A 15136-nucleotide genomic window follows, 5' to 3' on the forward strand; every position below is an offset into this window, starting at 1 on the left:
AAATCTGAAGATGGGTGAAACACAGAAATACTTGGAAATCAACATAGTCCTTCTCCTGTTGTTGAGAAGATAAACATGGTTAGAAGGAAAGTGACTGTCCTGGAAGCACAGAAAAATTGCTCCTAAAGCCATTAGATTTCAACAAGGAACTTTATCAAAGGCTTTTTGAAAATTCAAGTATATAGTTCTGATGGAATTATCTTCATCCAATTGTATATAAACACTTTCAAAATCTCAAAGTTTGGTCACACAAGATTTTTTTTTGTAGAATCCATTTTTCTTCAGAAACACTTATTCTAGCAATTTATATAGAAGACACACTAACCTAACCAGCCTGTAATTCTCTGGGTTTTTCCAGGTCCCTTTTTAAAAACTAACGCCACACTATCTTCCAATTCTCAAGCATTTGAGAAATATTACCCAAGCAACCATTTTTAGACAGAATGTGACGCTAACAATTGCCCTGCCAGTTCTCATTATAGGACTAGTACAAGATTCTACAGAGTTACTATCATCTGCTTCCTAATTACAAAAGGAGCCTCAGATCCTCTTCAGTAAGACTTCTTGGATGGATTTTATGTCTAAGCAATAGAGGGAAATAAAGAGAAGACAGAACTGCTTCATTTTTTTTTATTTCGTTAATTGCTTGGGACTATGAGATAGAGTGAGACGGGGAACCTTTATCAATGATAGGTGACTGGAAGAAATTTGATGGGAGGGAGGAACTGAAGGAAAAAGTGGGCAGGACATAGGCTGACTTCCCTTACTGTCAGGTGGCCTCCTACCTTGGGAAGTCAAAGCAGGACACCAACCTAAAGGCAGTGCTTTGTAACTTCAAATTCAGCTGCTCCTAAAATATGCTTATATAGGATTTAATCCTGAATGACAGCACTGACCTGCTTTATGGAGATCTGGCTGAGTGAAGAGGAAAGAAATACCTTCTTATTATAGAGACATTTGGAATCTGCATTTCATCACTCCCCTTTTCCTCCCCCCCTTTTAGCAATTTCACCCTTTTTTACAGCCAAAAGGTGAAATTCAGGAAATGCTAGGAGTCTGAACACAGCTGAAGAAGCTATAATAGTTGTAGAATCCGCTGCTTAATAACTTTTCCCAAAGACTGGCTCACAAATGGATGAATTATTGCAATGAGTCTTTTTAGCAAATGTTTGCAGGGTAGACAGCAGTCTGCTGCACATTCTTTCTGAAAGCAGAATGGGGATAAAGACTGCCCATCCAAAGAAGGAATTGTATTTTCTTCCCTGCCAGACTTAGCCTAGCAAAGCAAAAGAAATGGAAGCTTGTTACTTGATCTCCATTTCCATTGACAAACAAGTCAATCAACAACTATTAAGCACAATAACTAAAGGAACTTGAAAGTTCAGAGGCAACACCCAGATACTAAAGACAAACAATATCCGGTTAGTTCCATTTAGACCCAATAGTAGTGTGCTTTCAGGCCTTGAGCTGCTATGGATAGAAAGTCTGGCCTAATTCAGCAACACACTTTTACAGGATGCGGATAGTGATATGCTCAACGTTTCTACAGCTATTTCAACAGCAAGAGAATCTCCTTCAGTTCACTGGTTATTCTGCAGGCAGAAGATACAGTTCTTGGTCTGTTCATGACACTACTTACCTGTTAGATTGCTCAACAGATTGATTCATAAGGCTATCTACAGATTCTGTCTTCTAATGACCCCTCCAATTTTCTCCTTTGCGGGTACAATTCCCACAATTCAAAAGGAGGAAGAAGGAAAGTCCCTATGAAGGAAAATTGTTGCTAGACTCTCAATTGATATTAATAACTATTGGATAGTGTCCAATAGTTGATACTTAGTCAAGGTAAAAAAGCAGCGCTCCAGCTGCAGCTCTCAGATGAAGAGATTATCTTGATCTTTCCCAGTTTCAGTTTAAATTTCAATATGGAAAGCAGATGTGCCCTTGAAGATATTGTTGAAAAACAGAACGAGAAAAGATAGGATTCTGGAAATTTCAGCTTTTCACCATGACCATGTTATATTGTAGGAATACATGGGAGGTCTTCTCTGTATTTATCTTTCTGGATGTAAACAGAAAATGAAAGACAATTTTCTGTATATTTTGTGACGCAACCTGGGAGGTTCTATCTTCAAGGCTCTATCTTGCCTCCACGTTATTCTCCTTCTAATAAAGTAACTAGGAAAGATCATTTGCAGGTTTGAAGGTAGTTGTCAATATGCCAAAAATACTCAGGTTTATTTTTCCTTTTCTGTGGATCCAGAGTTGGACATCTCCAAATTCCCATTGTCTCTAAACTACAAAGAACTCCTAAATAAATGGACAGGAGAGTTCAGGGAGCAGTTTATGAAGCAGTCCATAGCAAATTAACAATTGTCTTAATAAATAAATGATTTAAACCATAAATTTTTATCTCCTGAGGGAAAAAAACAAAAGGAAGTATAAGCCTTTAAAATGATGTGCCTTTACAAAACCAATGAATACCAATATGAGTTACAAAGCTTGTAGCACATTTGTGTTCCTTTCTTAGAACATTCAGACATATATTGGCAGTATCCCTTGAAAAAGAAATCAGAAGACTGGAGGAGTAAATGCTCACATTTTAACTTGTAAGAGAAAATGAAGTTTTATCTATTCAAAAGAAGGAGACTCTACAATAGAAACCAATAGTGCATCATTTCATAAGGAAGACAATCTAACAAAATAAGCCCACTGAATATGAATGAGAAAGAGATGCAAGAGATAGGCAAGATACTCTGCACCACTGGACTTTTGAAATGGCTCTAGGTCTTGGCAGAATAAGAGATGGGAGAAGTACCATATTTTTCGGAGTTAAGACGCACCAAGATTTTGAAGAGGTCATTTTTTAAAAACAGTTTTTTCCCTCCCCGGCCCCAGGAGTACACTGCAGGCCTCCCAAACCCTCTGAAAACTGAGGCATACAGAGAGTTTGGGAGATCTGCAAAGTGCTTCTGGGGGCCGTGGAGGGCAAAAACATGATGAATGGGGGCTCGATCATCCTAAAGGGTAAGCCTAAAGGGTAAACAAATCTTTCCGTGTTTTATTTTCCCCCCCTTTCCCCTCACCGGCAACCACACAAAGCTGCTTGGCCCAAGGAGCGGCAGTCATCTCATTCCTTCTCTTCTATGAGGAGAGAAAGACACATGGGGACTACTGAATGGCTACTGCTGCGCTCCATTGGGAACGGCCCATTGGGCGAGGAGGGGTGGATCCCTTCCATTTGGATTAAAGGTTCCTCGTGGTGGTGCCAGAGCAGCAAAAGGGAAGCCCAAAGAATACGACCTGGCAAGGCTGCCTCCTTGAAAAACCGAGCTTGTTCACAGCCCTCTTCCCAACCCCACTTCCTTAGTCTTGGCATAAAAGCAGGTGCCAGGCTCCCAGCTACCATATCTCTTTGCTGCATGATAGATCTGGCAGATTGGAGGTGGGGGTGGAGGAAGAGAAGAGGAGCAGTCTCCTCTCCATGAGGCTTTTCTCAGGAAAACTTGGAATGGGATACAATCAAGCTCCTGAGATAGCTTCACTGCCACCTCAAAACACTGTTACCACAATCTCTGCTGCCTGGAACTGTCCGAGAAGGGACAGGTGAAGTGGGTTCTGCAGAGATCGCTATAACAGCATTTTTGGGTGGCAGTGCAATGATCCAAAGCTAAAGCCTTTGAATCAGGTTTGATTGTACCCCATTCCAGGTTTTTAACTTCCCAATCTAGCGTCTCTGAGGCAAATGAGAAATCTAGCGTCTCTGAGGCACCTCTCATTTGCAGGAGAAGGAAGAGGGTGGCAGTAACTGGGAAAGAAAGCTGCGCCTGCAATCTGCTGAAAACTGCTGCCCAAAAAGCACGGCTTTCTTTCCCAGTTACTCGGAGGCTTTTGTAAATGCCACCCTCCTCCTCCTCCTGCAAATGAGAGCTGCCTCAGAGATGTTAGATTTCTCAGGATGTTTGATTGGGAAATTAAAAACCTGAAATTGGGTACAATCAAGTTTGATTCAAAGCCTTTGTCCCATGGAAAAAAGAGCAGCTCCACTCTCGCGCTCTTCCCACTGATGCTGCTCAGCCTGAAACATGAAGATCATGGAGGAAAGCATTTTCAGGCCGAGCAGCAGCAGCAGAGAGAACGCACACCTCCTGAGCTGTAGAAAGCGTCTGCCAGCGATGACCTCAGAGCGAAGACATTGTGAATGAAGAAGGCTCAACCCCTTCAGGAGCCACCAAGCCATTGCCACCTCTCTGACACCCATGAGGATCGTGGAGGAAAGCATTTCAGGCGGCGGATCCCCTCCCTGATTCAAAAAATAGTGCATTCGGAAGGCACTGCCACCTGAAAGCTCTTTCCTCCACGATCCTCACATTTCAGGTGGTGGATCTGGCCAGGAGAAAATAGAAGGCGTGTCTGCGGTGGGAGGAAACTCAGCGGATGTCAGAGGGGTGGCAAGCACCTGGCGGCTCCTGAGGGGGCCTTCAAAAGGCTTTCAATACAATTCCCTGGGCCGCTTTGGGAATCAGACTCTATGTGGAAGTGAGGATCCACGATGCCTGGAACCCCCCAAAAATCCGACGCACGGACAAGACTGGTGGGGCTACATTCGGAGTATAAGACACACCCAGATTTTCACCCTCTTTTGGGGAGTAAAAAGGTGCATCTTATACTCCAAAAAATATGGTACATTGCTGAAACATACTAACCATCTAGGACAGTAACAGATTCCTGGTTAGATGAAGACATCACGTCTTTGAAAAACAAACCGTAGATCTTTCAGAGGCATGAAATTGTAATAATAAGAAACTTCAACTATGCCACCAGCTTTTTGAAAACAAATGTGTTCTTTAGACAAAATTTTTATCTTAATGATAAACCTGCCTCACATATGTACCATATTTTCCTGCAAGTAAAACATTTCCAATACTGTTATTTGTGGCATATCACTGAAACTGAATTACAGCTAGGAACTGCATAGATGATAATATCATAGTACCATAAAAGCAATATACTATGTACTTACATAAAAGCTCATCCACCATGGATGCATATGCATAAAATTTACAAAACCACTCCAAAACTGTAAATAAAACCACTTAAAATGGACAAGAATCTGGTCAGTATTTTCCAAGTACGAAAATGGGAAAAGCTGGATAACAAGATCATGGACACCTAAAGTCAGTTATGTATCAACTGCCAAGTTCTATTTTTCATTGTGATTGACTTAAAATTGCTTATTGGGAAATTCTAATTCTTCTACTGCCCCTATAACAATGAAAACAAGTTTGTCAAACATTTAACTATTTGTAACCCTAGAATATTGTGGCCTACAGTAGGGACTGATTCCTATCTAAATACTATTAATAAAGAGTTTCTGATAATTTAATGAAAATAAACAGATAAATAACAAACAAAAAAATCAAATTCTTCACTGAACACACTGAATCAATATTTACTGGCCTTTTATGAGTATACAAAACTTACGATTTAATAACCAGTGGTATTTGGCCTATTGAACAATGCCTGCAGATATTTTGGCATTCCTGTTTAGACTATCCTACTTAAAATGCTTCATTCAAATTATGCCATAGATATCAGTTAACTTAAAGTTACAGTTTTGCTTTGGCTTTGTAAATGCAGTTTCTTCTGCTACATCCATTCAGTTTGATGAATTTGTGTATTTAAAATTATTGTCATGACAAAGGAGTCACATTTGTTTCAAGTTTACCTTTCAGACAATTACCCTGACATTCTCTTGTAGAATTTATTGGTGCAATCCATTAATTAATTATTCAGTTGGAAAAATGACAGAATGGACAAAGTTGTCATAGCTTGGTACAAAAGCAGCAGTGAAAAGCCTCTATTTCCTTTCTTCTTATATCTTTTCCAAACAAAAATGTCTAAGTACTATATATATCTGAAAAAAACTCTATTAGTAAATGCATACACAACAACAAAATTATTATTGTTCCATGCATTTCTGCCAGATGCTTAGTTTGGGTTTGATATTTGTGTCCACTTATCAAGTCCCTCCCAAATATCTTGGATTATTAAAGATTCTTTATAAAACACTAATAAAGACGGCCTTTATTCCAGTACTAAATTTAATTATGATGTTTATCACATCAATAACATTCCAATGGAAGATAATATTTGTAGCTCAGGACTAAACTGTGGAGTTGGTGCTCTCTGAGCTAGCTGTTTGTTTGCAAATATTTCATTACCTAATATAATTGATAAGGTTACCTAGTTTGGGTAATGAAATATCTGCAACCAAGCAGCCAAGATAAGAGCATTAAGAATTCTATCAATAACATTTTTGGCTTGATAAATTCAGAAGAATTAGCCCCTTGATTCAAGATGGATTGTGTATATATAGTACTAGCAAAAATTAAGGAATTTTCTTTTGCGAGGAATGTTCATTAAAAACAGAAGATATTCAGAAGTTCTAAACATGTAAAAAAATGGGAAAAGATGGTTCCCTAAATTAAATCCACAAAGTCACTTTTTCAATCTTCATGTTTCAGCATGCCTTCTATGATGAGTAAAATTAAACAATATCAGAATTGGGAGAGAAAATATGCCCATTAAAAATATATATATGATGGACCTATTTGGCTAAATCCATCATCTAAGACAGGGGTGTCAAACTCAAGGCCCGGGGGCCAGATCCAGCCCGCAGGGTACAGTGAAGGACTGCCTTGCAGTGCTTCTGCCAGCAAAAACAGACCTCCATTTTCACTGGCAGAGGGTTGCAGGAGGACATGGCAGCCAAAAATGGAACTCGGGTTCCTGTTTTCGTTGGCAGCTCGACATCATAAATGATGTCGAGCTGGCCATGCCCACCTCGGCCACACCCACCGTGGCCTCAATAAAATTGAGTTTGACACCCCTGGTCTAAGAAGACAAAGGAAAAACATTAATAAAATTACAACATTCTAAAGACAATGTTTTAGAATGGGTTGACAACATTCTAAAGACAACATTACAACATTCTAAAGACAATGTTTTAGAATGGGTTGACAACAATATAGGAATTAAATATAAAACATACATAGTATGATTTATGCTTATTCAACTGCCATAAAAAAGGAAAAAAAATGGTTTTAGCAAAAATAAAAAAAACTCATGGAAAACATTTCATAAATGTTATTTAATATCAAGAAAACTTAACATGGTGAATTTTACTGTAAATTTTATGTAATGGTGGAAATGTAGAGTAATATATACATATACGGTAATCTTGTAAATGTCCAACTGTCTGGGACTAAAATCTTTATTAAAGTAAGACAAATTGCAACTAAGAATATTAAATCCAAACCTAACTTTATTAAACTTTTTGATAATCCAAATGATACGTTAGAGTATAATTTTTAGATGGTTTTATTAATTACAGCCATAGAGGCTGTCTGTGTGGAACACAGGGAAGAATTTCAGGATCTCCATATGGTGGCAATTATGTTGGAAAACCACTCTAATTCAAAAGTTACCCAATAAAAGATATCAATATTATAAAAATATAGGTAAGAGTTAAAACGTATTTTCACCAGGCAAAATGAATGACTAGTATGCACTTCCAGTTTCCTAGATCAGTTAATTAAACAAGGCTAGATTCATATTGCATTCTTCACAGTATTGTAAATAAAATATTTAAAATGTAAACTGAATAAATTATATGGATGGATGGATGGATGGATGGATAGATAGATATTTAGATAGATAGATAGATAGAGAGAGAGAGAGAGAGAGAGAGAGAGAGAGAGAATAACTGCATTTATTCTAATTTAGATCAAAAACTCAATTTTAAGACCACTATGCTGAATTGACATTAATACTTGATTGAATGATTGTGTATTAAATTGTACATTTTGATACCTCGTTCATACATATTTAAACTTATTTTTCAGTGCCCCTTTGTAATTTTGTTAATAAAACATGTTATAGATCTTATTCTGTACAGAAGAAAATACCTATTATGACAAAAGTGAAATGACTACTTACATTCCATTTTGTTGCCATTATAAACTTTGTACCTTATGTCGCCTTTCCCTGTACTAATACACCTAGCAAAGAACAAAATCTTTGTATTTTTAATGACTTTGGGAGAAAACAAAAATCCTACTAAGGTTTAGTCCTTGCTTTTCATTTTAATTAAACAGGCTCACTTTGACCTGATTTTTTTTTATAAAATAACATATTTCTGCCTTATCCATAATCCTTATTTCTGTTAGTCAACTAAATTAACATTATTTTTCAATGTTGTAGTTTTTTAAAAAAATAAAAATAAAAAGCCTTGAAATTTCATATAAGATATTAAGCTTTCTAAAAGCCATCTAAACATTAAAACATTTTATTCCTGGAGTATTACATGAATTGTGTTAACTGAACAATAGATATTTTCTACTGCAGCATATTCACAGTATTCATTATTCAGGGGGCTAGATGTAAGATAAGAAAAAGAGAACCTTAATCAAAAACCACTTGCAAGATCTATAAAATGACATAAAATAGGTGGTTTTGGTGCCTAATGAGGGTAAGGAATACACTTCTTTACTTCACAAATTTCCAGCACTAACTTCAATACTAAAACAAGTTACTGATACAACTTCTTTTTAGTCATCTAAAAAGAAGCATATCTTAATGGCTGTAATGCTTCCAACCATATTGGAAAATATCGCTTCGTCCAGAAAAATTGACAAGAGAAGCGTGCCTTCATGGATTGCAATTTTATACATCTCTACTCAGAGTCCTATGGGCCTTACTTAAAAACAGAAGTGTAGTTGAACTTGTAATCCATAAATATGCATGCAAGCACACATACATATTAAGAAATATGCTACAATTTACAAAAGCTTATGCTTTTAATAACATTTGTTATTCTGAAAATGACCGTTGGCTTACCTGAATGGTCGTTCTCTAGGTGCTGTGGGAGTGTCCAAACAAGCATGGGTTAACTTCAGCTTGCTGCCCAAGGACTGAGTTTAAATATTTAGTGTAGCCATGCCTCTTGCTCCCTTTGGAGGTCAGTTTGAAAAACGAGGATGTGGAGTCCAGAAGATGTCATAAGAAGATGAACTATATCATCAGAAAAGGTGACTCGGCTCTGCTAGATTACCCCAGGGCGGGGTTGGACATTCCCACAGTGCCTAGAGAACAACCATTCAGGTAAGCCAACCGTCATTCTCCTAGGCGTTGCTTGGAGTGTCCAAGCATGGGACACACCCAAGCTATACAGTCCCAGGGTGGGAAGCAGAGATATCTCGTTGTTCTGGAGCCGCCAGGACCTGCTGCAGGACTCTCCTCCCAAAAGTGACCTCCGCAGCTGCAAAGGAGTCCAATTTGTAGTTACAAATAAATGGGGATGGCGAGTTCCAAGTTGCTGCCCTGCATATTTCTTGGATGGGCGCCTACATTGCCTATGCAGCTGAGGTTGTGGCGCTCCTCATGGAATGGGTGGATATGTGAGGAGCAACCGGCTGGGCCTGATGTTCGTAGGCCAGTTTTATGCAGGCATACAGCCAACGTCCGATAGTCGAGGAGGAAACCTTTCTGCCCATTGAAGCGGGCTGGAAGGAAATAAAGAAGGATTCGGACTTGCGGAAGGAGGCTGTTCCCTTCCTGTATATGCGTATTGTCCTTCGTACGTCCAGATTGTGCCAAACTCGCTCCCTGGGGTGCTGGCAAAAGTCAGGGAGAATCACCTCTTGCGACATGTGAAACAAGGTGTTAACTTTTGGGAGGAAGGAAGGGTCAAGACGAAGAATGACCCTGTCCAGATGCACAATGCAGAGGTCCTCCCTCACAGATAGGGCCGCCAGTTCAGAGATTCTGCGAGCCGAAGTGATTGCAATTAGAAAGCCAGTCTTAAATGATAAGTGGCGCAAAGTGATGGAACGAAGTGGTTCGAATGAAACTGAGGTCAATGTCTGCAAAACTACCACCAGGTCCCAAATTGGGTACTGGTGGACCGTCAGGGGACGTAAGTTGGTAGCTCCCTTCAGGAAGTTGCGATCCCTGGGGTGTCTGCTGAGTAGTGTACAGTCGTCTCTGGACAAGATGGTGGCCAAAGCAGCTGTCTGCCTCTGAAGAGTGCTGGGGGCAAGATCCTTGTCCAATCCGTCCTGAAGAAAGTCAAGAATCTGTGGAATAGTTGCTGCAGTGGCGACAATTCGACATGGCAGACACCAGAATGAAAAAGCAGTCCAGGTTGCGTCATAGATGTGCACTGTGGAGGGACGTCTGGATGCATGGATGGCCTGGATGACCTTGTCCGAGAAATTGTCTTCCCTCAGGAGGTCCCCCTCAAGTGCCAGATGGCCAACTGGAGCCACTGAGGGTCCGAGTGCTGAATGGCCCCCTGGCTGAGGGAGATCTGCTCCTGAGGAATGCGCTAGCATTTGGTCACTGACAGGTCGACAAGGTTGGTGAACCAGGATAGTCTCAGCCAGTGGGGTGCGACCAGCAGCACTTTGGCACCTTCCAACAGGATTTTCTTGATCACCTGGGGAATGATGTTGAGAGGCGGGAAGGCGCAAAGAAGAGCTGGAGGCCAGGAGCATCAGAGGGCATCCGCCCCTTACGCTCCGGGGTACTGAAATTGTGAAAAGAATTGGGGGAAGCTGCATGTTCCAAGGACTGGCGAACAGATCTACTGCCGGAAGGCTGAATCTCTCGGACAGTTGGTGAAAGGGAGATGGATGAAGTTGCCATTCTGAGTTGCTGATCGAAGTTCTGCTCAGCCAGTCTGCAGTTATATTCTCCTCCCTGGAGATGTGGTCCGCCTTCAGTGACCCGAGGTGGCGTTCGGCCCAACACCTGAGAGCCTCTGCCTCCAACATCAGGGCTTTCGATTGAGTGCCGCCCTGATGGTTTATGTACGCTTTGGTGACAATGTTGTCCATCAGTATTAGTACGTGTGTGCCCTCGACATGCTGTCAGAAGTGGCGAAGCACCAGCCTGGCTGCCCTAAGCTCCAGCCAATTTATATTGTGGGCGAGCTCCGCTAGCAACCATCTGCCCTGTGTCACATGAATCTAACAATGGGCACCCCAGGCTGGCATCCATCGTTATGACAAGGCGCTCTGGATCCTTTGCAAAGGATCCACCTGAGCGATGTGATGACTCTCGGAGGGACATTCACAATCCTTTTGGAATTGCTAGCCTTGTGTCGTTGAACCAGGAGTAAGAACCACTGGAGCTCCCATGCATGCATTCCAGCCCAGGGAACTACCACAATGCACGAGACCAGCTTCCCGAGAACGTCCCCTGGACGTCCTGATGCGTCGAGCAAGGGATGTAATGCTGTCCGCTCATTGCTGCGCAAGGAAGATCTTGCAAATGTTGGAGTCGATCACCATGCCCACATATTGAATTCTGGAGGTTGGAGTCAGGTGACTTGTCTCCCGGTTGACGGAAAAGCCATGCCGTTCGAGGGTGCGCATGGTGAGATTGAGTTCCCGATGTCCTTGTGGAACAGACGACGACAGCAGGAGTATGTCGTCCAGGTAGTAAACGAGTCATACAGATCAGGATCGAAGATTTGCTGTGACTGCGGCCAGGAGTTTTGTGAATGTCCTTGGGGCCGATGAGAGGCCGAAAAGGCCCTACACTGGTAATGATGGTCTGCAAACTGGAACTTCAAGAACTGGCAATGCGCTGGGTGTATGGCGATGTGCAGGTATGCCTCCTTCAAGTTGATCGATGTCATGAGATTGCCCTGCCTGATGCAACTTAAGATGGTCTGGAGCGATTGCATCTTGAAGCGCCTGTACGCTAGGTGGATGTTGAGTTTCTTGAGGTCCAGTATTGTTCTTACCCCCCTCCCCCCGATGCTTTGGGGGCCAGGAAGAGGATCGAGTAAAACTCCCTGCCCTCCTGACCCAGGGGTACCTGCTTGATGGCCGCTATCTCCAGTAAATGTCTGATCTCCGCCTGCATCAGCTGGTGCTTGAGGGGCGATTCGGGAATGGGACAGGGGATGAAGGTCCATGGGGGCATCGAAAGAAACTCTAGGGTCAGACCATGCCAAACCGTGTTCCGAACCCAAGCATCCATTGTCATCTCCTCCCATTGGTCGGCATACAACTGTAACAACCCCCAATGGGAGGGGACCGGTGATGGTCACTTAGTCTGCTGAAAGGAGTGGTTGGAATACCCCCCCAGAAGGCTCTGTGGTTCCCCTACTGCATATTCTTGTCCCTGAACGAAGACCTCTCATGGGAGCAGTCCTGCGTCTGGGCGTAAAGTCTGGTGTATCCCCCTGAGGAAGAAGGGGTGTCAGCATTACAAAAGGGCTGGCTACGAAAAAACAACTGTCCCTTCTGGTCCGGCTTTTTGGTAACAGCCTGCAAGACCTTGCGCTTATCCTTGGACTCAATTAAAACCGAGTCCAAGGCCTCCCCAAAAAGCTTGCCACCTTTTAATGGGGCAGAAGCAAGCTTCCACTTTGCCTTCATGTCCGCCTGCCAGTGACGAAGCCACAGCAGGCGACACGAGGTCACATTGGAGGCAAGGGCTCTGAGAATTTGGTGGCGTTAAGCTAAACATCGGCCGAATACTCGATCCCTGCAATTATTTTTGTTAACATCTTGGTGCGACCTAATGTCGCCAGCTGGGAGGTTGGACAGCAATTTGCACAGCCAAAATAGGGCCGCCCTACTGAAGTAGGAAGAGGAGGAGGAAGCCTTCATGGCCCACACTGTGGCAAATGAGGCCTTCTCCGCCCTCTTATCCTGTTTTGAGTCCTTCCAGCAGATCAGCTGGGAGGACCAAATTCGAGGTTAGGGCCACTATGGGGTCATCAACCTGGGGAAGCTTCAGGAGATCCTCTATGCCAGCTTCCATAGAATAAAGCTTCTTATGCACCCCACTGGGATTAGCCATGGAGCCCGGCTGGGCCCATTGGCATTGTATAAAGTCCAGCAATAATTGGGGAGCTAGGACCAGCTCCTGAGGAGGGGTGGTCTCCTTGAACAGCCCAGCACCTAGATCCTGAGATCCAGCAGTTGGCTTATTACCCTGTTCGGTAGAATTCTTAACAGATTGCGCGGGAAGCCCCATCTGAATAGAGGCCCTAGCCTTGGTAAGAATGGCCCGAAACATAGAAGGCTTGAATAACCCCGAGAAGATGGGAATGTCAGGGGCCAGATTCTTGTCCTCCGACAAATCTGGGGCATCCTGACCGCCCTCCTCCTTGTCAGATGCTTCACTGATGGCTGAGGAGGCAGGAGGGGAGACCCTGCCCTCTTGCTATGGGGGATTAGCAACGCTCGCTTTGGCTTTGGCTCGGCCTGGGAGAGGTAAGGTAAGGCCCAATTGCTGGATACCATCAGCAATCCCCTGAGAGATAGCCCTTGCAATCACCTCCTTCATAGCTGGGGATAGCTCAGGAGTGGAATCTTGGTTCTGGGGCAAATCCCTAGCTACAGCACCAGGAGGAGGAATTCTCTTTTCCAACAGGGAACAAGCCTCCTCCATGTATTCCTCCTCTAGAGATGAGGCTAAGGACCTGGGAGATGCCCTAGAGGGGTTAGGGGAGAACCCTAACCCCTCCTCTACTACAGATGGAGATTCTTCTGGTGGAAGATCTAAAATGGAGGGATTAGCAGGAGCCTCGGCAGGCACAGCGAGATCCTTTTCAAGCCCCTGGTTGCTCTGAGCCTTCTGAAATTGCTTTTCTAGGGCTCTCTGGCACCTCTCAGCCAGCCTTTCTTCTGCCCTGGACACCTTCCTTGGCTGTTTGCCTTTAGTTGGGCATGCTGCACTAACACCCTTGGCCGCAGGATTGGGCCTGCTGTGCTTACTGATGATAGGTCCTGCCTGCTCTGCAACCTTCTCCACACCTTTGCTGGCCATGATGGAACTTCCAGTCCCCAAACATCATTATTCAGAAAGGGTTTGGAGAAAATGGAGACCCAAGTTGTAATGAAATCCTGAGGCAACAGCTCCGGCAGGTGATGCAGCAACAAAATGGCGCCAAGAAAAAGCTCTTACAGCGCTTGCAGATCCGCGCTGGTAATATGAAGATAGGGAATGGCCTGGAAAGCCAAACTCCCTGTAGCTGCCAATCAAGGTCTTCAGAGGAAGGGGAAGCCTGCCTGGAGACCCAGAGCAAGGCCACTTGACCAACACCCCTCCCAGCGGCTGATCTGCTAAGGGACCAGGCTGCAGCACAGAAAAGAGAAAAAAGCGGCTTGGATTTAAAGCGCGCACTTCTTTTCTCTTCCAAAATGGCCACCACAAGTTTGGAGCAACACCGGGCTGCCGTTGGTGATCCGGAGTGCTCAGTAGAGCCTCCAGGACTAAGAGGGTCCTCCGACGGTTCACAGGGGCTCCTGACTCTCCTACCTGGACCCTAGGCTTGCCAGTAACCGCTGATGAGCCTCTCAGTGCTGTCAGAACCACATGGACGCACGAGAGGCTGGAACACTCCAAACAGCCTGATCCGTGCTGAGGAAGGTTAATTAGGCAAAATAACTTCTTTCAAGGGTAAAACAATAAACCTAGGTCTAACTAAGGCTACAACTGTGAAAACAAAAGGCTACACTAAACTAAGTAGGAGAAATCCAGCTTGATATCCAAGGACTGGAAATCCCCAATACATGAAATTATACGCCCCTCAGAGAGGGTCCGCAATTTGGGAGTCCTCCTGGATCCCCAGCTGACTTTAGAACACCATTTGTCGGCTGTGACCAGGGGGACCTTTGCCCAGGTTCACCTGGTGCACCAATTGCGACCCTACCTGGATCGGGAGCCCTTCAGACAGTCACTCACGCCCTTGTGACCTCAAGACTGAATTATTGTAACGCACTCTACATGGGGCTGCCCTTGAAGAGTGTTTGAAGACTTCAGTTAGTCCAGAACGCGGCCGCGCGAGCGATTGTGGGTGCACCCAGATACACCCACGTCACACCTATCCTCTGCGAGCTGCACTGGCTACCCATTAGTCTCTGGACCCGCTTCAAGGTGCTGGGCGTCACCTATAAAGCCCTACATGGCATCTGACCTGGGTACCTGAGAGACCGCCTCCTGCCGATTACCTCCCATAGACCGATTAGATCTCACAGGTTAGGTCTCCTCCGGATTCCATCTGCCAGCCAATGTCGGCTGGCGACTCCCCGCCTTCTCTGTTGCAGCT

At 43.8% G+C, this 15136-nt stretch overlaps 1 protein-coding gene across 7 annotated transcripts in view; it reads right to left on the bottom strand.

Moving 5' to 3' along the window:
* The window catches only part of SPOP (speckle type BTB/POZ protein), a 76759-nt gene that overhangs the window by 28047 nt on the left and 33576 nt on the right, over positions 1–15136 (bottom strand). The gene's annotated exons all lie outside the window — the stretch shown is intronic.

Source organism: Thamnophis sirtalis, unplaced genomic scaffold (assembly GCF_051295495.1).
Source record: "Thamnophis sirtalis isolate CommonGarterSnake01/CBP01778 unplaced genomic scaffold, rThaSir2_p1.2 scaffold_4, whole genome shotgun sequence".
NCBI lineage: Eukaryota > Metazoa > Chordata > Lepidosauria > Squamata > Natricidae > Thamnophis > Thamnophis sirtalis.